The sequence below is a fragment of the Python bivittatus genome, unplaced genomic scaffold (assembly GCF_059951505.1).
Source record: "Python bivittatus isolate LINGU-HERP-01145 unplaced genomic scaffold, Pbiv_v1 ctg000350_np1212, whole genome shotgun sequence".
Taxonomy (NCBI): Eukaryota; Metazoa; Chordata; class Lepidosauria; order Squamata; family Pythonidae; genus Python; species Python bivittatus.
In genome coordinates this window covers 36,768,084-36,790,957 of record NW_028277074.1, presented here as the reverse complement: position 1 = coordinate 36,790,957, position 22,874 = coordinate 36,768,084, and the positions used below count along the sequence as shown (strand labels likewise).

The 22,874-nt window shown below is 35.2% G+C and overlaps 1 protein-coding gene across 1 annotated transcript in view; it reads right to left on the bottom strand.

Moving 5' to 3' along the window:
- The window catches only part of ANOS1 (anosmin 1), a 101,764-nt gene that overhangs the window by 62,641 nt on the left and 16,249 nt on the right, over positions 1–22,874 (bottom strand). The gene's annotated exons all lie outside the window — the stretch shown is intronic.

The window sequence follows — 22,874 nt, the reverse complement described above, 5'->3', positions numbered from 1 at the left end:
GGATTACTGCAACTCCCAGATCATTTATTAAAATAGCTACTCCACAGAGTTAACCCGCTAATTATACAAGGTTATCACACTAATTTTCTGATGACTGTATATTTTTACTCTTGAAAACCCAAGGTAACTCTTGTCAGCTTCAACTGGTTAATACCAATACAAAAAAAGGGAAATGAAGATTAATGCAATCTTACCCAGTCTTAAAAAAAATCCAATTAAAGATATACAGGAAAGGGAAGGGAAACTTTAGTTTTACACAGCTCTAAAGACTTTTGTAGGAAGGAAAGGATAATGCAGAAAGAAAAAGGTGACCCCACACAGACAAAATCACAACCAAAGAAGGTCTGAAAAACTCAGACCAACAACCATCAGATGAGTCTAGTTCCAGAAATATTTCAACTGGTGACCTAACAATCCTTTGAACTGCTTCCTGAGCCTTCATAAACTCACCAATGCATTTGTAATGCAAATTAGGTGAACATAGTGTCTACTGGGAGGAGGAAAGGCACAAGGGGAGGGCGAGTGGTAAAACCTGCATCACAGTATTGTGATGCAAACTCTGCCCCTTAGGTACTTGGTGTGACATATGAAAAGCCAGAACTTGCATTGTAATGTCATGATACATCACGTGCTTTATCATGGTGAAGAACAGATGCTTATGTGGGTGGAATGATCAGTTAACTGCCAGTAAATCTACTACTGAGAAGATAAGTGTCTACTTCACCAGAGCTCAAAAAGCTCAAGAATCTCTAAACTAAAATGTATGGTTGAACAACCAGCACAAAAGACATACACAAATCTTGCACAAAAACAAGATTTCTTTACTCTAGATAAATTACTTTTGGGATCCCCATAGCAAAGCAGCATAACCAAATAGCATATGCATTTTTCCTCCATATAGTCAGTCAAGACACACAGAAAATCTTTACGTATTAAAAGATTTGAATGAGTTAAACTTCTAGGGTGTATTCAAGTGCTACCCTCTGACTTTAAAAATGAACAGGGAAAAGAGATTTTGGCATTTCCTCGGACCTTAAAAAGCTGCTTCTTTCTACCCTAACCCTTAAAGCAGGCTGGGAGAAATCTTGGCATGCTGAAAAGACATGAAATTGCCTTCTTCTTTGTTCTGATAGGTAAATTATATCAGCAGAGCAACAGAGGGATATAACATCTAATATTATCAAAGTTCTTATTAATCTAATAATCAGAAGATATTTTTATGCACATGTTCTAAATAAATAAATCTAACATAGTTTAACCATTGAGGCACTTTCACTGTTATTCTCTTTTCAGATTTTTAAAACCAAACTTCTACTTGGCATTATTAACATTTGGAAAGGTAATAAAAAGCCACCCATCAGAGCAAGATCAATTCTAAGGTTCTTCTGCTGGCTGCGTACTTCCTGTTATTCATTAAACAGTATATTCAATTTCCATTTTTAGGAAATTTTTGACCAAAATTTATCAGCAGCTAAATGCTTCCAGCTGTTGTTCCAAATAAAGCAGAAGCCAGATTTGCATAATACAGATATTTGCTGAACAAACAAACATTTGATCCAACATTTGGCTGCCATTTTGCTCTATACTTTGAATATGAGGGAAATATGCAATTCATCAAATAAGTAAACACAATAATTTGTTTTTATTAAGCAAACAAAAGAACCACTATAAAGCAAACTAAGCAAACCATTACCATGCTGTGGCATTTTTGAAAATTTACCTTCAAAACAATCAATCTATACTTTTCTATACAAATGCCATTTCGGATAGAAATATTTAACATGGCTGTTCAAGACTGCATTTTTCATCAAAATTACATACATATTCATTAGCATTCTCTTTTTATAAAATTTTCATGGTTTGGGGGTTAGTTTTCTTTTTAACCTTACATTATTATTATTATTATTTATAGGGGCTTTTTTTACAAAATAATTTTTTAAAATTTTTTTAAAATTCAAAGTCTACATAAACTGGAAAGTGATATCTATAAAAGTGTAGCTGAATATTTATGAAAGGAGTGTTTCAAAATGCAGAAGAATAAAACAAATTAGGCAGAATACAACTTTGGTCTTTATTTCCAGAGGCCAGTTGGGGATCGGAGTACATACAAGGCAAACATCTTATTTAGGATGTTGGGATTTTTTTTACAAGACTCCTGCTAGTCTTTCTAATATTGAGTCCAAGATAAGATATTCTGCATACTTATATACTTACTTATTTTCTTTATTCCCACCATAATCTTATGACTCTTGTTGGTATACAGATAGTCCCTGGATTAAGAACGCCCATAGGTAAGAACGGAGTCTATTGTAGCAAAATTCGAGTTAAATACACAATGATTCAAGTTAAATACACAATGGTTTGAGTTAATTACATAATACTACTTATACAATATTATACAATAATACTGTTCCAGCTTATATACAAATTCGACTTAAGGACAGACCTTGGGAATGGAACTTGTTTTAAACTGGGGGTTATGAAAAGAAAAACTGAAAACATCCACAGTAGGATTAAAACACAAACAACATTTTAAAAGAATAAAAATAAACCACCACATACAATGTAAAATTTAAAAAGTAAAAGATGGCATAGCAAGTGAGTGAAAATTATTGGAACACTCTCTAGAAAAACTCAGTTTTTAATAACCTTCTGAAAGCCATCAAGCAGGCTAGCCTGATCTCTGCAGGGAGACTGTTCCATAACACCAGTGCTACTACTGAAAAACAGTACCTTCTAACCTCCCAGAAATGTGGGGCAGTGAGGATTTTCTGCCTGAGTACACTAGTAGGTTGGGCTGGTATAGACTGGAGGAGGTGGTCCTGGGTATACAGGTGCCACGCCATAAAGGTCTTTATTGTTTAAAATCAGGACTTTAAATTTTCTCAGAACTTAATTAGTAAGCAATGCCAGTCCCAACTGGTGTTACATGGTGCCAGCATCAGGAGCCCATTATCATATGGGCAGCTATATTCTGGACCAGTTCTAATTTCCAAGAATTAGAAAAAGAAAGCCCCACGTAACATGAATTGCAGTAGTCTATATGGGTAGTAATGCAGGTATGAGTTACTACAACCTAGTGTCCTTCACCAGGTAAGGGAAATTTGCCACACCAGCTGGAGCTGGGCAAATGGCCATGGTCTTCACCTGTTGTTCAAGCACGAGCTATGATTCCAGAAGGACCCAAAATCATGAATCTGATGTACAAACAAACAATTCTGTCTTGTATAGGTTCAACTTTAGCCTGTTCTCTCCCATCTAGATCCTTACAGCCTCCAGGTACGAGGAGAGAGCACAGACAGCATTTTCCCTCAACCTGGGGTAGTGGAATGTAGTTGGATATCAACAGGATACTAAAGATACTGCACCCCAAACTATTGGATGACAACCCCAATAGTTTCATATAAATGTTAAAAAGCAGGGGAGAGCACCCATAAATATTGGGCCATCAGGCAGACTCTCATCTCCCATAACAGACTGGAACCATCCACTGACGGAGGGGTGGAATTTCTGTACAACAGCACTTCCTATCTCAAACTTTCAAAGGCAGCCCAGATTAAAAGCACCAGGAGAAGCACACTACCCCCACTGGAGTAGTGTGGGGTCACAACAAAAGAGAACAACCAAAATTTCATACTTCAGCTGAACTCTGACTGAAAAGGGACCAGATAATCCACTTCTATTAGGGTGCTGAAAAGAGAAGGTCGGAAACTGACCTGTAGTTATCAAGAACTGCAGAATCCAGAGATAGACTCTTCTGTGAAGAACTCACACAGTGCTTTGGATGTCAACATGGGGTGGAGCTGGAAGCCACTGGCACCATCCTGCCTAACAGGTGGTTTAGGAGCTTGTCAATTCCAACTTATCAGAGTAGAAAGTACATGCGCATGGTGTGTGCTAATAATACTCCCAAGGAGTATGCCAGCTCAAATATTTTCTGCCACTGTTTGTTGGGCACTGCCTGGAGGAGAACAAAGTAAGGGATTAAGTGGTCTCATCTCTGGGAACTACAGCCAGCCAACATTAGTGAGATGATGTCTGGCAAGTAGAAGTGTTGCTATTGTGATATAGGAAATATGTAAATTTGTCTGGGGGGTGGTTTGTTATTTTGGATGTGAGGTCCCAGATGAGTAGTTTCCAACAGCATTGGAATCTGATTAATTGGATTGACTGGGAATATTTTTTTTAAAAAAAATATTTTTTTATTTTTACAACAAACACAAAACATACATGAACAAACAAAAACATAAAAAGGCATAAAAAAAAAAAGCATCTTCCATTTTATAGCGTGTGTCAACCAGTTACCAACTCGTTGGTGCCCCTTTCATAATCTCAAATTCTCATATCATCTATTCAAAATATACTTGTATACTTATCAATTAACAATTATTAATCATTCATAGCTAATCTATAGAATCATTTATTACAAGAAATTTTAACTTTCAATAGGATTAGTAATACATTTTCATTTATCGATTATATGTGTATATATATAATAATTAATATCAAATTTCTATTATAAAGTTTCCTAATCCATTACATTACTATATTTTCTCATCCAATCATTAATAAAAACAAGTTACTTATCTTCTTACTCTAATTTCAAATCTCAATTTAACTCATCTCTGCACATTTCATAATTTTCAATAACTTCCTCCTGCATAAGTAATTTTTAATTTTTCCAATTCTTAAAAGTTACAGTTCTAACCAGTATCAGTTACAATATCAGTTACAGTTCTAACCGGGTTACAGTTCTAACCAGATTCTTCACTACATGTTTCAACAAAAATATCTCTAGTTTAAAATCTATATGTTACTATATTCAACCATGTATAAATTTTAGTCTAATCTCTTAAAACATTTACAATCAAATACAATTTTTAACTATATATCTCAGATTTATACTTTATTCCAGCGCTTGGATAATTTTGAGTTCACCCTTTTCATTCAATATCCCAAGATATCTAGCTGTTTATTCCTTTTTCTATATTATTGGATAAGAGAAAGCAATAATAAATGTCCTTTCAAACATTCTGCTTTTTGAAGCTTCTGTCAGTTCCATCATTGTTGTATTCCCCTCGTTTTTTCTTTAAACATCTGAAGTAGTTTCTTTCAATATTGTTTTACTTCTTCTTTTTGTGCATTCTCTTAGTACGATTTTCCATTATAATCTTGTATAATCTTTTTCTCACCCTCAGTGCCAAGAACAAGTCTGTCCCTCTTCATATCAGTTGATTAACCCTTTTAATTCTCAGTTTATACGCCTCACAATAATTCTGTTTAATGTTTCTGATTTCTTGTACTATTTCTTCCTTTTCCATTGATCCCGTTTTATGTTTAATTAAGTCCATTTTAGCTTTAATATCTTTTTTTCTTTTCTTTTTTTGCGGGAATTTCTGCAGCTCTTCTTCCAGTTTTTTATAGTCATCCTCAATAGTTTAAAGATCTTTTTCTGCATTGTGTTTCTCGTATAGTTTATTATATTGATAAACCTTCATTGAGTCAAAGGATTCTTTATCTTTGTTCTTGCCAAAAATAAAAAAGAAAACAAAAAAAGGAGAGAAAGGGAAAGACTAAGTCTCTTTAAAAAAATCCAACTGAGGGGGGAATGGAGAGCAAAGCAGAGCTTCTAGCAGAAAGAAGAGCTACTGCCACTAATCAGGGCTCTTGTGACTAGCTCAAACTTTCCACCTTAATATTTTCAAAATCGCTTTCAACTCCACTTTCTTGTTTATAGTTACGGATGGCACCTGTATAAACATGCACATCCCACTATCTTTTTAGAAAGCACAGGGTCTTTGAGCATGCGTCACAATAGAAGAAAAAGAGCACTATGTCGAGCCTCTAGATGGCAGTGCAACTTTCTTTCATTTACTTTCTCTTAACTCCACTTTCCCCATTTCAAAATCAAAAAGTATAAATTTCTTATAACAATAAAGAAATCTTAGTCAAAAAAAAGGCTTAAGATAAAGAGTTATTGAGTATTAAAAAGAAAAAGCCAATCCAGTTAAAAATATATTTTTCTTAAGAGAAAAACATCTTGCCAATTCCACTAAAAAGGGAAAGTTGAAAAGAAAAAAAATTTCCCCTTTTTTTATAAGGCTCGATCTCGCCACTTAATCCACTTTTCTTCACTTTTAAAAATCTCTTTAAGTTACTTAAGGTGTTCTCTAAGAATAGTTGAATAGTAAAAGTCCATCTCACCCAGTTGACACCCTTCTCTTCCTTCTTCCTTTGGAGCTGTCCCGGCTTTCGCAGCCATTTTGGCTGGCTCTCCTCCGCCGGCTTCAAGAGCTTCTCCTGGGATCAATCTGGGACTTGCGGCGTCCCTGAGATCCGCGGGACGTGCCCTTTGCGATCGCCATCTCTACGGGACGGCTTAGGTCCATCGGGACCGTCCGGGGGAGGAGATATCGGCTGCCATCCTGGGAGCCCAGGATCGCCTGCCGTATCACCGCGATGCCAGCTCCGCCCTCCGGATTGACTGGGAATATTAAGGCTCCCTTATGGCTGCAAAAAGAAGGGAGAGCTACTCAAACCTGGAAGGAAGGAGACAGTCACATCCTTATAGTGTTGGGCTGAGGGAAGATACTGTGGGGAGCATTGGGTAAGCTATTTCAGGTTAAGGGAGACTTCCAGTTTGGTGCTGATCTCAACTTCCAGCCCAAGGGTTCCATCCTGGAACCACTGGCTGGATTGCTGGAGGCCTCAAGGCGCTGACAGTCAATGCCAGATCTATTTGCAACAAGACCACCTTCATCTACAACATGGTGGCTGGTAAAATAGCAGGCATGGAATTAACAAAACTGGCTGGGAAAGGATGATGATATTATCTTATCTAAAATCTATTCAGTTGGCTATTAGATCCTTCAGCAAGCTCATCACCAAGGCCAGGAAGATGGGGTGATCTTTCAGGGCTCCACTCCCAAGATACTGGGATGTGAGTGCCTAGAAACAAGCTTGGGATCCCACTCATGCACAGTTGTCCTACTGTCAGGCCTAGCCCAAGGAACTCCAAGAGACAATGCCAATTCAGTCCTGCTATGTTTATTAGCTACAACCTCTAGCAAGAATCTTCCCAAACTAAAACCCCAGCTCCCAAAGTCATCCAGCCACAACAGTGTGAATTCCTCAGGGAGGTGCCAGTCTCATCCTCTTGTTCCTCCCACGCTGTTCTGGCGAGCTAAGAAAATGTTTATCTCCCTGAGCCTGGCCTTCATAATTCCATTCCATCACATCTACTGCCTAGCAGGATTCCTCTTGCAGTACGGTCTGGAAGTTCATGGCCTCCATGGCAACCATGGACCAACATGTAGGCTCCCTTCTAGCTACAAGGTGAGGGGAGAGCTTGTCAATCCCAACAGAAGGTGATAGGGGCTGCAGCTGCTCCAAATGCATCAGCGCAGGCAGATACGGGCATGCCATGGTATGTCCATGTAACATTTCTGCTTCATGAGCTGCAATTGTTACCAGGTGGCTTCTGAGTGCAATTCAAAGTGCTGGTTGTTACCAGGTGGCTTCTGAGTGCAATTCAAAGTGCTGGTTATTTCCTATGAAGCTCTGATTATTTGAGGGACTATTTATCTCCAACACTTTTTACCCATTGCATATTTCTAAGAATCAGCATCCTCTGGGGCCCATTGATTAAAGAATGTTATCTGGCAGGATCCAGGAAGTGGACCTTCTCTGTCATGGCACCTGTCCTCTGGAACATCATTCTCCCAAGAGTTGTATGGGCTGATCCAGCTGATACTGTGATTTACAAAACCTTCCAGAAAATGTAGCTCCAGAAATGATGCTTGGAATATTAGTAGAGAAAGACTAAAAGCAAATCTAACTAAGGATGCTAAACATGTTCAGGTTTGAGTCTACAAAATCTCTTATTTAATTGGCAGACTGTTATCCAGTGGCCTTCTTTAAGGTGCCAATTCCCTTTCAGAGAGGAGTTATTATAGAGATCTCCCACCTGTCCACTGTGATCAAATTGCACAGCATTTCACTGACGAAGTCACTCAGTCTCAACTCCTCATGGACAGTGTCTTTGGTGATAAATAGGGCATCATCTTATCATATTAACTGGAAGTCCTTTTGGCCCAAGATGATAAGGTGCTTTCTAGGCTGTCCTCTGCCACAGTTTCACCAGCAAGGAACAGGTGGAAAAGTGAATATCTGTTGTGAGGTTGTTAATAGCAACCTGTGTGAGGATGAACTGCCAGCAGCCTGAAGAAGGCTATGGTATGTCCCTTCCTGAAGGTGCCAGAATACAACTCTACCTCATACATTTGTACACCAGCTTAGAATCCATTTGAAGTCAGAATGAACTTTTCATACATTACATTTATGTCATTGTTTAACTTCTTCTCCCAATTAGTTTTCAATATAATCCTTCATCCCAAAGCACATTATACCATTCACACATGCAAAATTTAGTACAGGCAGTCCCCAAGTTCCTAACGAGATCCATTTCTAAGTCTGTCTTTAAGTTGAATTTGTAGGTAAGTTGGAATAGGTACATACGGTTCTTATTTGGCGTCAATTAGTCAATCGTTTGTCTTAGTATACAGTATCTATTTTACCTTTACTATGAAGTAGGCAGAGCTTTTCTTTTTCTCATCATAAATGGCCTTGCAGCAGCTGAGGCCCTTGGTAACTGTATGATAAACTTTGGTGAACCTCTCTATATTAGGATCTTGTTTCTCTAACTTTGCCATTCCTGCTTCAATGAGATGAAAGGCTTCAGCTAACTCTTTCGTCAAAAACTTTTTCGATTCTGGAGTTTTTAGGTGCCAGTCTTCTTCCCCAAATGCTATCATCTGGTCACTTTGTTATTTCCACTTTATTTTCACTCGTGATCGTTTTCCTTTTGTTTGAGGTACCACCAGCACTTGCATTGGATTTACCCTTTGGAGACATGGTCTGACTTAAAATGGCAGTGTTCTCCTTCCTCAAGCTGACAAACTGCTGAAGCCATGCAATGTTTTCATGAGCATCACAAACTAGTGCGTGTGTTATTATGAACCATTGCATTGAACTCAAATTTTTAATATAATAGGCTTTATGGCAGTCCGTTCGTTAAGTACAAGTTGTCTGTAACTCGGACGTTCTTAACCCGGGGACTGCCTGTATCCCTAAACCAAGCATTCTATTTGAAAATGAAATAGGGTCATATGAAATAAAATCAGCAATAACATTATCTTTTCTATATATTTTTTTTGGTAGTCATTTGAGTTTCATATTGTTTTAAAAAAACAATCACTTTTACTTGAAACAAGAGTTTTAATAAGAATATCTGTACAGGAAGACACTGTTTAAAGGATTTTGGCTAATAACTCCTGTATCCTTATATCTAATCTACAACTGTACAAGCAAATTATGATTTAGTTACTTTACTATTTATTTGCATACACGTGCTTGGGCACATACACACACACACGGATACCTAGAAATGAAAGACATTTCAGGTTTTCTTAATGTAGGAGGGAAGAGAAAATGTGCATATTACAAGTGGAACATGCATCAGGCAAGCACAGCTTTTCAACAAGTAGTACATTTATCAGCAAAAAAAATATTTAAACAGTTGACTTATAGTACAGAAACCAATAAAATATTTCAACAAAATTACACATCACTTTGCTGGTTTGTTTTTGTTTTTTTTACTCAGTAAGAAAGTAGCATTTTATGCTTGCATTCCTTTATTTTCCTTGGAAGTAAGTGTTTTGAATGATATTTTAAGGATCAATTGGGGTCCACTGCCAATTAATTTACCAAGTCCTACAGATCTTATTCTAAACTTCAATGAATTTCTTTCAACTAATTATTCCTATAAGGAATACCATTAAACTAAAAATAAAATGAAGCACTGAATCACTCCCTTTGAAGGGTTTAAAATGCTGGATGGCTGATGGGAAAGGAGGCTAGAGAAAAACGGAAAGGAAGAAGAGGAAAAGGCAGGAAAGAAGGAATGGACAGGTTTAGGGATGTTATTAGAAGGGGAAAAAAGGATGGAACAAGACCTGGAAAGAAAAAAAGACCCAAAGGAAATTAAAAAGGGAAATGGAACACTGCAGATTTCTGTATGTGCAGAGGACCTGTGACTTTATCCATTCAATCCACACCTGAAGAGATAAAGGATGCAGACTAAGAAGCCCCAACTTATCAATGCTAAAATGTAAGATATACAAGAACAGAATACTTTAAAAAACATGTGCACACACGCACACTTACAGATCCTACAGTTCCTGCATGAATTACTTAATCCTTTTGAAGGGCAATTAACATCTTTTTCTCCCTCTCGTATACTGCCAACTGTCTCTTGGTCCTTTCAGCAACTTTTGTCTTGCCACAAGATTTCACTTTCCCTCAATAAATGAGATTTGTGGGTGAAGGCTAACAATGTACCAATGAACAGAGATATAAGGATTGCCTCCTCAATTGCAAAATCTTCCTCCTCCTACCCCCATGGCAATTAAGAGAGGAGAAACAAAACTTTAAATAGCAATAGAGGGTTTCTTTGTAAACGTTATTGAGGGGGACTGAAAGACATGGGTTGGAGAGAGAAAACTACAGAAATTGAGGCTAGTGGAATTTTAGATCACTTCAAAAGGCTGAAAAAGGCAGCTAAGACTAATACAATAACTTATGCTCTATAGAGACCATCTACAATTCTGAAGCATTTATGTTCAAATATAACAAGCATAAAGTAAATGAATTAGTTAATCCCAAGAAAAGACAATCAAGAGAACATTGACAATCTTTCTTTTTCCTTTCAAAACCCTGAATTTTTAGAAAGCACCTTGTTCATTGCAAGTAGCATTTCCCATTGTAAATAATAAAACCTTAATGTAATAGAGATTTTTTTTTTCTTACTACAAGGCAAATATACCAGAACAAATAAAATTACATGATATTGCTTTGAAAAGTTATAGAAGGGGAAAAGAAGAGAAAAAGGCCTGAGAGCTATTCCAGGCTCTGTTTTTGCTGCTTTCGTTGGAGCTGTGATCCATAATCAAACAAGGTCACGCCGTCACTGTTATCCACCACAATATAATTCAATAAGCAAATTAAATACAATAGTAGAGTTCATTGCAAGTGCTGACATACAGGAAGCAGATGCTAATGATGTGAATGTGTTACGAAAGGAATGACTGATGCTGTAACGGGCCAGCCTCCATTTTTACAAATCATGAAAGAGAAGTTATATCTGAAGAAGAGGTCAGTAAATACTTTTATTTATGTAAACGTTTAAATGTTTTTATAGGTCTTATGTTTGTCATTGATGATAATATCTAGTCACCTCATCCTTTGTCGGCCACTTTTTTTACTGCTTCAAATTATTCCATGTATGAGGATCTTATTAATGACTCTTGCCTTCACATTTCCAAAAGATTTAAGTTTTAACTTCATTAACTCCAGTGAGCAGTATGATTTTACTTCATCTAGTACTAAATGTTCTTGCAGTTCAAGGTATCCTGAATAACTGTCTTCAGCACAATTCAAAAGTGTCAGTGTTCTATAATTAGTGAAGAAACTGAAGCTGAAAATAGATTGGCTATTTCATAAAACAACAATCAGATACATATCCCCAAATCAATAATACACTACTTATAGGAAAGAAAGATGAAGGTTTTGGAATGGCCTTCATAATCCCCAGGCTTGAATATTACTGAAAATCTGTGGGGAGATCTCAAACATTCAATGCATGCAAGAACACATAGGAATATTTCTTAGCTAGAAGACTTCTGCAAGGAAGAGTGAAAAGGAAAACTCTTAGCTAGCTAATTAATCTAATACGTTCGATTCTAGCATATCTGGAAAAGTCAGATACAATGCTATTGTTGTGCAAATATTCTTTGCTGTAGTCATGAATCCAAGAAATTTAAATGAAGAGATATGTTTACCCAAAACAACCACCATTGGGCATGAAGGAAAAAAGAGACCCAACGTTATTCAGCTATCAACTGCACATAAAGAAATACAGTAAATACCACAAAGTACTATTTTTTCAAAAGGATACATAATTAAATAAGTATTGTTTTCAGTTATTTAAACACAGAATTTCTTTCCTCCAGATACAACTTTTCTATCTCTCTTTTTTAAAATCACCAAATGCTTTTAATGCTTCTAATGAGCTTTACATCTGTAGTTGCCACCCAGTGAGTGAGTAATGGCAGTTACACATATAAGACAGCAGTATAGTTCAAAACCAAATAAATATTAACAACTGGTAAGTGGACATATACCTTCCTGCTGAGCATGGCCAAACCCTGAAACAGAATTCTCACCACTAAAGAGCAAGAACAGCTAGCTTGAAGACATACAAACAAGACCAAAGCTGGATATGTTTTTTGTAAGGTGCCAACTAAAGTAAAACTTTCCCTAAATGAACATTTTCTCATTCTGGATAGCTTGTTACGGATATCCTCTGTGAAAAGGTATTACTTTATCACATATCAAATTTAGATCCATAGTAAAATACGGCATCTGTACGATCTTATCATTCTATCCCACTTCTTGGGAAATCCCTACCAGTCCACATTGGAATTATGTTTATAATGAAAAGGGGGTAATCTGTTTTATAAATTAATAAAAATAAATTGACAATTGAACTTAAGCAAAATATTTTTCATCACATATTGTACTAGGATACATATGGAGACAAGCTAAAACTGAAGCATAAATTAGTTTTGCATACCGTTTTGTAATGGAATAGAATTAAACTTGAAACTAAAGGCTCATGGCTACACAAGGACTTGGGAGCTCACTCCTTGTCCAACTAAATAGAATCCAAACACATCTACTTTTTCTTAAACACTTCAGATACCTTCAACTTGATTCAAGGCCAGAGAATTGAATAAAGGAGATTTCACATGCATCTTTTTTTTCCTGAAACAAGGTTTCCTTACCCACCCTCTCCTAAATTTGCTATTTATCCCAGAGGAATAAACACGCAGAAGAGAGACACAGAAAATAAACCATAATATTTGGTAATAATGGAGAAGAAATCAACTAGAAACAGGAGAAAGCTTCTAAGGTTACTATCTATTGGATTTACTTAGATCCTTAAAATTAAATATTTTCTCAAATAAGGACAACTCCCTCCCCCCAAAAAACCATAAACTGAAGACTTATTTCAAATGATATGTGAACATTGGGCTATATTAATAATTTTATAGGCAATTCATAGTTCCAGGAAAGAGAAACATTTGTCACAGAAAGGATTATTCATGTAATAGCTTTTATTAGCTTATTTTATAAAGAATCTCACTTTGAGTCATACTGGTTGTTTTGTTAAATGTTTTGTTGCTTTTAATATGCAGGGTTTTAACACGAAAGAGCAATACCGTACTTGATCATTACTGATATCAAAGGAGGAAAAGATATTTAAATCCTTATTCTCATCTGGTAGAAAGAAAATCTCTCTGGAATTTACCCTATGAGCAAATTCATTTCTTACACTATTTTCCGTTAAAATGTACTCTACATAAAATCTAGGGTCTGTGAAGTGCAGTTTTCTGTTATCAAATTTTCTACCAGGAGGAAATTCATCTAAACATGCTATAAATCATCACTTATTAAATTACAGGCTCTGAGACATGTTGAGATTTATTAAGTGAGAAACCTGAAATCAGTCTGTACACATGGGAAAAAAATAATTGAGAAGCATGTCTGATTTGATTCTTTAATATGAATGTTTGAGAAAATTAGTGAAGGATACAAGGATGAGATGATATGGATGTAGGAGAAACCATAATTTCACAGTTGAAGGGAAAAATGGATAGGGAAAAGAAAGGAAAGAAACTAGGTTAAATATTGAACAACTGCAGGAACAGAAAGTATAGATCCCATATGAAGAAATATAAGAAGACAGTTCATCTCTCAACTGAATAAATGGAAAGTAGAGATAAGGAATGAGTATGTGCAAACTCCTTGGAACAGAATGAAAATAATTATGTTACAGAATGCCACAGAAGTATATGAAATGTGTAGGATATGCTAATGTTATGCTAATGGAAAGGATGCTCAATGGAATGATGATGTAAAAGAAACTACAAATGAGACAAAATGCTTATAAAGAAATGATTGCTTGAAAAATGATGAGAAAAAGATATTATAGAATGTTTATACAGAGGAAAAATATAGTCACGAAGAATATAGTCAAAGATAGGGAGGAATATTTAAGACTAAACGAGGCATAAAATGCAGAAAGATTTAGTGGAAATTTTAAAAAATAGTTTTGGAAGTGGGTAAAAAGGGCTAAACAAGAAGTGAATGGAATTAAAAATAAAAGTGATGAAATTATTTGAGAAGAAAGCTGGAGGGAACCCTTTAAAAACTTGTTTGAGAGGGATAAGAGTGAAATTGAAATGACTGCTACAGCATCATAAAAAATGGCAAAAAGGAAGTCAGAAATGCTGTGGGAATGTTGAAAACTGAAAGTGCGGATAGTGTAACTGGAGAAATGCTAAAGTAGAAATGTGGTTTGAATATGTAGCGGCTATATGATTTGCTTAAGATTTGCTTAAGTAAAGCGTCTATGCCTTACTTCTAGATGGTGAAGGCCATTATTGCTCCCCAAAGGGAAAGCAGCTGTTTGTTAAGTGTGCCTGGGAAAGCATTCAGCAAAATTCTCACTGAAAAGAGTATTAGAGATAACAATGAAAAAAATGGCACTACTGTTGAAAAGGGCAGTATGATTTCATGCTAGGCACGAGGTGTACAGTTTAGGTTTTTCCTGAGAAAAAGTAATTTGGAAATGTATGGATGTGAAAAATAAATTTCAATGTATATCCATTGACGTAGAAAAGGCATATGATAAACTGAATAGGCTTAAATTATGGAATGTATTATGCAAATATAGAATTGAAATTTGGCTGCTGAATTTGGTAAGAGTGGTATGTGATGAAAGAAAAATATGCATGAGAATAAATGGTTCAACATTGAGCAGTGCACAAGAGAAGAATGTGTAATGTCCCCTTAACTGTTTAATGTATTTATGGAGAAGTATATAAGGAACACTTAGAAGTGGTGACATTAGAATTATTGTACGGGAAGTGATTTTATTTTTATATGCAGATATGTTATGCTGAGAACCTGAATAATTGTCTATGAATATGAGATACCTTCCATGATGAAATAAAGGTATGGATCTGAAAATTAATTTATCAAAAACAAAGATAGTTGTATTTGGCAGAGAAAATTGAGACAATTGCAAGCTATATATTAATGGCAAATAAGTTGAATATGTTTTGTTTCCTTGGGAGAATATTTGTTAAATATAGGAAATGGGCAGAGAAATTTTAAGGCATATACCGTATATACTAATAAAATGGTAATGGGTATTTCATGGGCTTCAGGAAGGAAGGAGTATTTGTAAAAAGAAGTGCAAGTGTCTGCCTATGTTAATGTGTTTCTGATTACATCATTATATAGAAGTGAGAGTTGGGGTGGAAAGTTCTACTTAAATGTGTGGGGCAAAAGAAAAAGAGATGGTAGTGAACGAATATGGACTGAAAACAAAAGTGAGTGACAAGCATGAAAGAAATATATTAAGGTGGTTTCATCATACAGAAAAGATGAATGAGGACTATATATTAAAACAAATATATGAAGGAAGAATTACTAATTTAAGAGGAAGGGAAAGAATGAGAGAGTTGTGTTTGGATCAATTTGTGGAAATCCTTGAAAAGGGATAAAGTTTAAATAACAAAGAGCAATGTAAGCAGAATACAGATGTGATGGGAAAAGAACAGAAAGATGTGAAGAGGTATAGCAAAAGATTTAATGATATTTCCTTTCTTTATTTTTTCATATTATGTCTTTAATTTCTTTGGCTTACAATTTCTTATTCTTTTTCTGCATGATGTTGCTTTTTCCTAAAGTGAGTAATGGAATGATTTTCTAAATTTAGATAGCAAACCCAAGAGACTTCAAAATCTGATTGTCACTAATAAAAATATACAGAACAGGAATAAAAATTAAATTATAGTATAATGAAAAATATTGGACATTTTATGTAAAAAATTGATATGATTTATGCAAAAGTTTACACAAATAATTGATATACTGTACTTATGATTTGGAGAAATTTTATAGCTATATTGTTCCATAACTTTGAACCATGTAAGGAAATCAAACATCACAATCCATTATATCTATTTTGAGAGACATATAGTTAAGACTTAATTTACCACAATTTTACCTAATATATAATTAATAAATTAATAAATGGAGCAAAATACTTAATCTCACATTCAAAAATAAAACTATTACCTTACTTCAACATTTCTGTATGCCTCAAAAATTTAGCAATTTCATGCTTTGTCCCCATTTCTAATTAAGGATGGAAAGCTTGAAAATGAGTAATACTTACAGGCATTAAGGACACTTGGATGAGTGGATATACATGAAGACTGTCTAAATGTTTTTAGTGATAAATTGGTTATTCACACTGCAACAGATCTGTTAATCTGTCACTCCCTATCCTTAAAAGTGTCTGACTGACTCTCCATCAATACTGACTGAACTACTGTTAGATGCCATTTAATCAACTACTAGCTTATTTGGTAGTATAGCTCAGCTGCCTTTGCTAACCGTTTTAGGAAAGTGTCATTTTTGTGCCAAGTAGCTCAAAAGGAAAAGAATCTACACTGTGAATATTCTATATTCTCAGTTCAGTGTTCACTGAAGCAGATAAAGCACTTAGTTCTTCAAAATGTCAGTATTAATGTATCTTCTTGTGCTTGTTATATAGCTTTGATACACTCATCCCCTCCCCTTTTTTGGGGGTCTCTTTTCTGAACAGGAGTACATAAACTAGAGGTAGAGTATAAAACAAAGCCTCAAATATTTTGTCAGAACATTCCAAGGTTTAAAGAACTTGGTATTCCAAAGTAGGCCAGTTTAGAAATTATTAATGATTCCATGTCCTCTGAGGAAAGAAAAGCTATATTAAACAATAAATACTTTATTCTTCAATTAGGTTCAACAATACAGCTATAAACTAGGGAACTGGGTGACTAAGCAACAAATGAGACAGATAATTTGTAGACAGACACCCAATAATTTTCTCAGTATAATGGCCCAACTGAGGTTATAATTTCAGTGGAAATTAGAATCAGTAAATAAATGCAAAGTGTTATTAAACAGAGACATGTATCCTCTTAGTATTAAATGCTGACAAGCTTGTTCTTTCTCAATCAACATAAAGTCTATAAGCCACATTTCATTCAAATACTAGTATGCCCAGCATAGCATGATATACATCCTACCCTAAAAACATTTGAAGTCAACTATTTTTAATTTGCATGTTAAAGATTAACATGTACTCCAGCTTAAACTTTTGTGGATCACATCTACTTTTGCAGTAATAAATAAGCTTTTTCTTTTGCATGCCACAAGACTCTTTGTTAGTTTTGCTGTCACATAGGTGTTTTTGCGGAAACTATTGCAATGAAACAAAATATTTGTGTTTCTGATAGAACTCCTATGAGCTATATATATTCTTGATCATTCAGAAAGCTAAAAAATATTTGATCAGAAAATTATGAAGTACAAACTGTATTTAAATTAATTTACCTTGCATAGATTCTTTCTGCTTTACTATTTTATTATTCATAAAATGTATATCTAGCATACAACCATCAATAAACCAAGTTGAACTAATACTAACCTTAATTTAGTGGTCATAGCTGAATAACCATTTTATATTGTTTTAATTTGCCTACAGTGGTGCTCCTAGTATGACCCCTATCAAATGCTATAGGACAGTAATTCTCCAAATTCCTATTTAGCATGGCCATCTGAAGAGTATTAATATATTAAGAGAGAGACCATGTTGATATAGATATTTAAATATACTGTAACTTTTTAAATCCTATTCTATTACTTCATAATTTTTAAACATCACAAAACAATTTAACCTTTACCAATACAAATTTATTGTTGCCTGAACTCTATAAGAATTACTTTGGTATTAAACCATCTAAGATATACAGAAGGCTAGATCCATTTCCTTTAGCCAATAAAGTATATTAACATCAAGCAAACATTTGTATATATTTTCAAAGTCAAAATATTTAATCCTATTTTCAAATGCTGGCTATATTATTATATTCTGTATATCTATTTTTAATATTAATACATTTTAATATAAAGCAAGTATTTTCTTTTAGCGAATTACAGTAGAGATAACAGTAAAGAAATTATCTTCCTCCTTTTCTTAATTTAAAATTTAAATTTAAAAGTATGTTTCCATTTTCTTTTTTTATGGTCACTATTTTTATCCAGCATCCAATTACTGTATACCTTTGTTTTCTTTTTAATATGGCAACTATGATACATATATACGTTTAATCAACAAAGGCTCAGCATCTATCAAATATACCTGCTACTCTTCCTTTTTTTTTTTTTTTTTAACAGAATCCTCCCTCCATTTCAGGCTAATGGTCTTCTCAAATGTACACAATGACATGATTTCAGTCTCTGTTCAACGTTGAAGGTACAAATGAAAACTGAACTTATATTTCAATGCCTTCAAAAGACGAGTGCAGCAAATCTTCACTTAGGTAATTTATTCATATTCCCACTTGCATGAGCTTTGCTGGAAGTCCTGAAGAGCTGTTCCCAGAGAGAACAGTGGAGTGTAAGTGTTCTAGAAATATGTCCTATGTTTATGTAGCTGCTGCATTTGCATCTTCAGTTATCTTTTCTTTCACAAAATCCCCTCTATTCTTAAGGTGCAAGTGGCCTTTTGGCCACACAGTTGGGTCAATCAATCAGTGACTACTGTCAGTGATGCTTTGTTAGTCCCAAGAAGAAAGAAAGGAAAAAGGAAAGTTGGGTTGCGATTCATGGTGCATCACAGTAAATCCCCACTTTTATATGTAAATGTTGTCATATAAGCATCCCTAAATTATGACTTCCATTCATTTGTGTTTAAATGGTTAAACTGAAATTTGAAATACAGGTAGTCTCCAGTTTAAGAACAAGTTCTGTTCCCAAGGTCTGTCCTTAAGTCGAATTTATATGTAAGGCAGAATGGTATGATTGTATAATACTGTATAAGTAGTATTGTGTAATTAACTCAAACCATTATGTATTTAACTCAAATCATTGTGTATTTAACTCAATTTTTGCTACTACAATAGGCTCCATTCTTAATTATGGGTCTGTAACTCAGGTATTCTTAACCCGGGGACTACCTGTATAACATTATCAATACCTTTGCCTCTCAGAAAAACTGTTAGCTTCTTAGAAATGCTTTGCACACAAAAGATTAATATTGGTTGGAGAACTTAATGTTATAAGATATCTTTGGTGTTCATTTACTATAATACAATGGACTAGTTCACATATTAGATGGGCTTTTTTCAGCAGTTGTCAGATGAGTTTTTCATTCATAGGATTAATGCAGTGTACAGAGTTGTAGCTCAAAGATTTCAGCAACACTCTTACTTTTATAATGGACATGCAGTTCAGAGCATCCCAGAAAATTCAGGTAACTGAGGCCGTACTTTTCTCATCAGTGTAAAATTAAATATATTAACTTTTTAATAGAGTTAAAAAGCAAGACAAGAATTTAAATTATATGTAATTCATATACAAGTTCAATGCAACACAAACATTGAACAAGTTATATTGATATCTGTGAAGAAATAGAAAACATTTTCTAAGGAATAGTCTTCAAATAAAGCCAAGGAAAAAGCTTTGAAACTTTGTATGTATCAGATATCAGCTCATCACAGTTTTCCAAGTATATTAAATGACAAACTTTGTTATGCTTTCATTTCTTTTTTCTTATATAAGCCTGACACTTCACTGTTTTGACTGATACCTTGATAAAATGCTTCCTTCTTTATATTCCAAATGGTGCTCAATCACCCCTTAAAATTATTGTTCATCCTTACTGAGCTAATAAATACCTCCAAAATACAATTTCCCTACACCTAGCAAATCTGGCCAACTATTTAGGCATGAAATTGAATAAAATAAATAAATAAAAATATTTGCTAAGGGAGGGAGGGAGGGAGTTTTTTATATCAAATTACCACGGGAAAACACTAGGAAGAGAAAAAAATGGATATAGTTAGCAAGCAGTGGACTTTTGTGAAGAATGGATAGCACCTCCCCCCTCAACTCATTAAGCTGAGATTTCACTGTATTTTATTTCAAATATTTCCAATATTTGAGTGATTGATCCAACGAATGGCTAACAATAAACTTGCTATATAAAGGAGCAAGCTATTAGAGCTAAGAGCAGAATGCCACAAGCTCAAGGGTCCTCAATATTTTGGATTGCAGGACTTATTTGAAAAATTAAGGCAAGAGTTTGTAAGAGTTTGTTACTTACAATTCACCAAAATACATTTTCATATCAATTATAATAGGCAAATTTGTATCCTGAGGCCCTTACTATATAGTAATTACTATATAGTAAATTACTAGCTGCAGTAATTTATTTTATGATTTTTTGTGAAATTAAGTTAGGCTTATTTTAAAAAGTCAGCACTTACAGTGGGGCAAAAAAGTATTTAGTCAGCCACCAATTGTGCAAGTTCTCCCACTTAAAAAGATGAGAGAGGCCTGTAATTTTCATCATAGGTATACCTCAACTATGAGAGATAAAATGGGGGAAAAAATCCAGAAAATCACATTGTCTGATTTTTAAAGAATTTATTTGCAAATCATGGTGGAAAATAAGTATTTGGTCACCTACAAACAAGCAAGATGTCTGGCTCTCACAGACCTGTAACTACTTCTTTAAGAGGCTCCTCTGTCCTCCACTCGTTACCTGTAGTAATGGCACCTGTTTGACCTTGTTATCAGTATAAAAGACACCTGTCCACAACCTCAAACAGTCACACTCCAAACTCCACTATGGCCAAGACCAAAGAGCTGTTGAAGGACACCAGAAACAAAATTGTAGACCTGCACCAGGCTGGGAAGACTGAATCTGCAATAGGCAAGCAGCTTATGTGAAGTGAAGAAATCAACTGTGGGAGCAAAAATTAGAAAATGGAAGATATACAAGACCACTGATAATCTCCCTCGATCTGGGGCTCCATGCAAGATCTCACCCTGTGGGGTCAAAATGATCACAAGAATGGTGAGCAAAAATCCCAGAACCACACGGGGGGACCTTGTGAATGACCTGCAGAGAGCTGGGACCAAAGTAACAAAGGCTACCATCAGTAACACACTATGCCGCCAGGGACTCAAATCCTGCAGTGCCAGATGTGTCCCCCTGCTTAAGCCAGTACATGTCTGGGCCCGTCTGAAGTTTGCTAGAGAGCATTTGGATGATCCAGAAGAGGATTGGGAGAATGTCATATGGTAAGATGAAACCAAAGTAGAATGTTTTGTTCTAAACTCAACTTGTCGTGTTTGGAGGAGAGAGAATGCTGAGTTGCATCCAAAGAACACCATACCCACTGTGAAGCATGGGGGTGGAAACATCATGCTTTGGGGCTGTTTTTCTGCAAAGGGACCAGGACGACTGATCCGTGTAAAGGAAAGAATGAATGGGGCCATGTATCGTGAGATTTTGAGTGAACACCTCCTTCCATCAGCAAGGGCATTGAAGATGAAACGTGGCTGGGTCTTTCAGCATGACAATGATCCCAAACACACCGCCTGGGCAACGAAGGAGTGGCTTCGTAAGAAGCATTTCAAGGTCCTGGAGTGGCCTAGCCAGTCCCCAGATCTCAACCCCATGGAAAACCTTTGGAGGGAGTTGAAAGTCTGTGTTGCCCAGCGACAGCCCCAAAACATCACTGCTCTAGAGGAGATCTGCATGGAGGAATGGGCCAAAATACCAGCAACAGTGTGTGAAAACCTTGTGAAGACTTACAGAAAACGTTTGACCTCTGTCATTGCCAACAAAGGATATATAACAAAGTATTGAGATGAACTTTTGATATTGACCAAATACTTATTTTCCACCATGATTTGCAAATAAATTCTTTAAAAATCAGACCATGTGATTTTCTGGATTTTTTCCTCCATTTTGTCTCTCATAGTTGAGGTATACCTATGATGAAAATTACAGGCCTCTCTCATCTTTTTAAGTGGGAGAACTTGCACAATTGGTGGTTGACTAAATACTTTTTTGCCCCACTGTATTTTATAATCAATCTGTATTCTAGATCATCACTTTGTAAAAGCAATAATTTATGTTTCTTAATTTACAAGGCTATAATTTCACTCATCCAAAAAAAAAAATGGCAAAGCTGTACATTATTTCTTAAACATTTTTGTCTAAAAATCCCATGAGACAATTGTTAATCTCAATTAAAATGGACCTATTTAATCTATTAAAACAAATTGCCACAAGACAATTAAGTAATCTTGAATTTAGAATTTATGCAAATATTTCAGTAGAACTTCTTTTGCAGTAGAAACCTGCAAATTATCATAAATGCTGTACAGAGAAAAACTATACATAGAATTCTGTGAACTTTCTAGTTTCTTTTTACATGAAAATATCTATTTGTAAAAATAATTCACTTTTAATCAGATATTACATATCACAAAATTGCTATGGCCTTTATTTATTACTGATTTTTTCTAAAGTCAGTTGTTAGACATAGATCTCGCATGTTGCTTTGTATCATTATGAAAGTTTGACTAAATAAGTGGATCTCTACCATTCCTCACCACATAGTTTTAATGGTTTTGGAGGGACTTTCTAAAGCAGGAATAAATGCACTCAGCATTGTGTATGAATGAAAAGAGCAGTCAGTGTCTAAGCCCTATAGTTCTTGTTTTACCCTCTAAAGCTGATGAATCACTGTTACTTCTCTACAGGCATCGTAGTGAGATGCTTTTCCAGTGGAATCAAATGGTTATTAGTTCACTTACACTCTAATCTTCGAAGG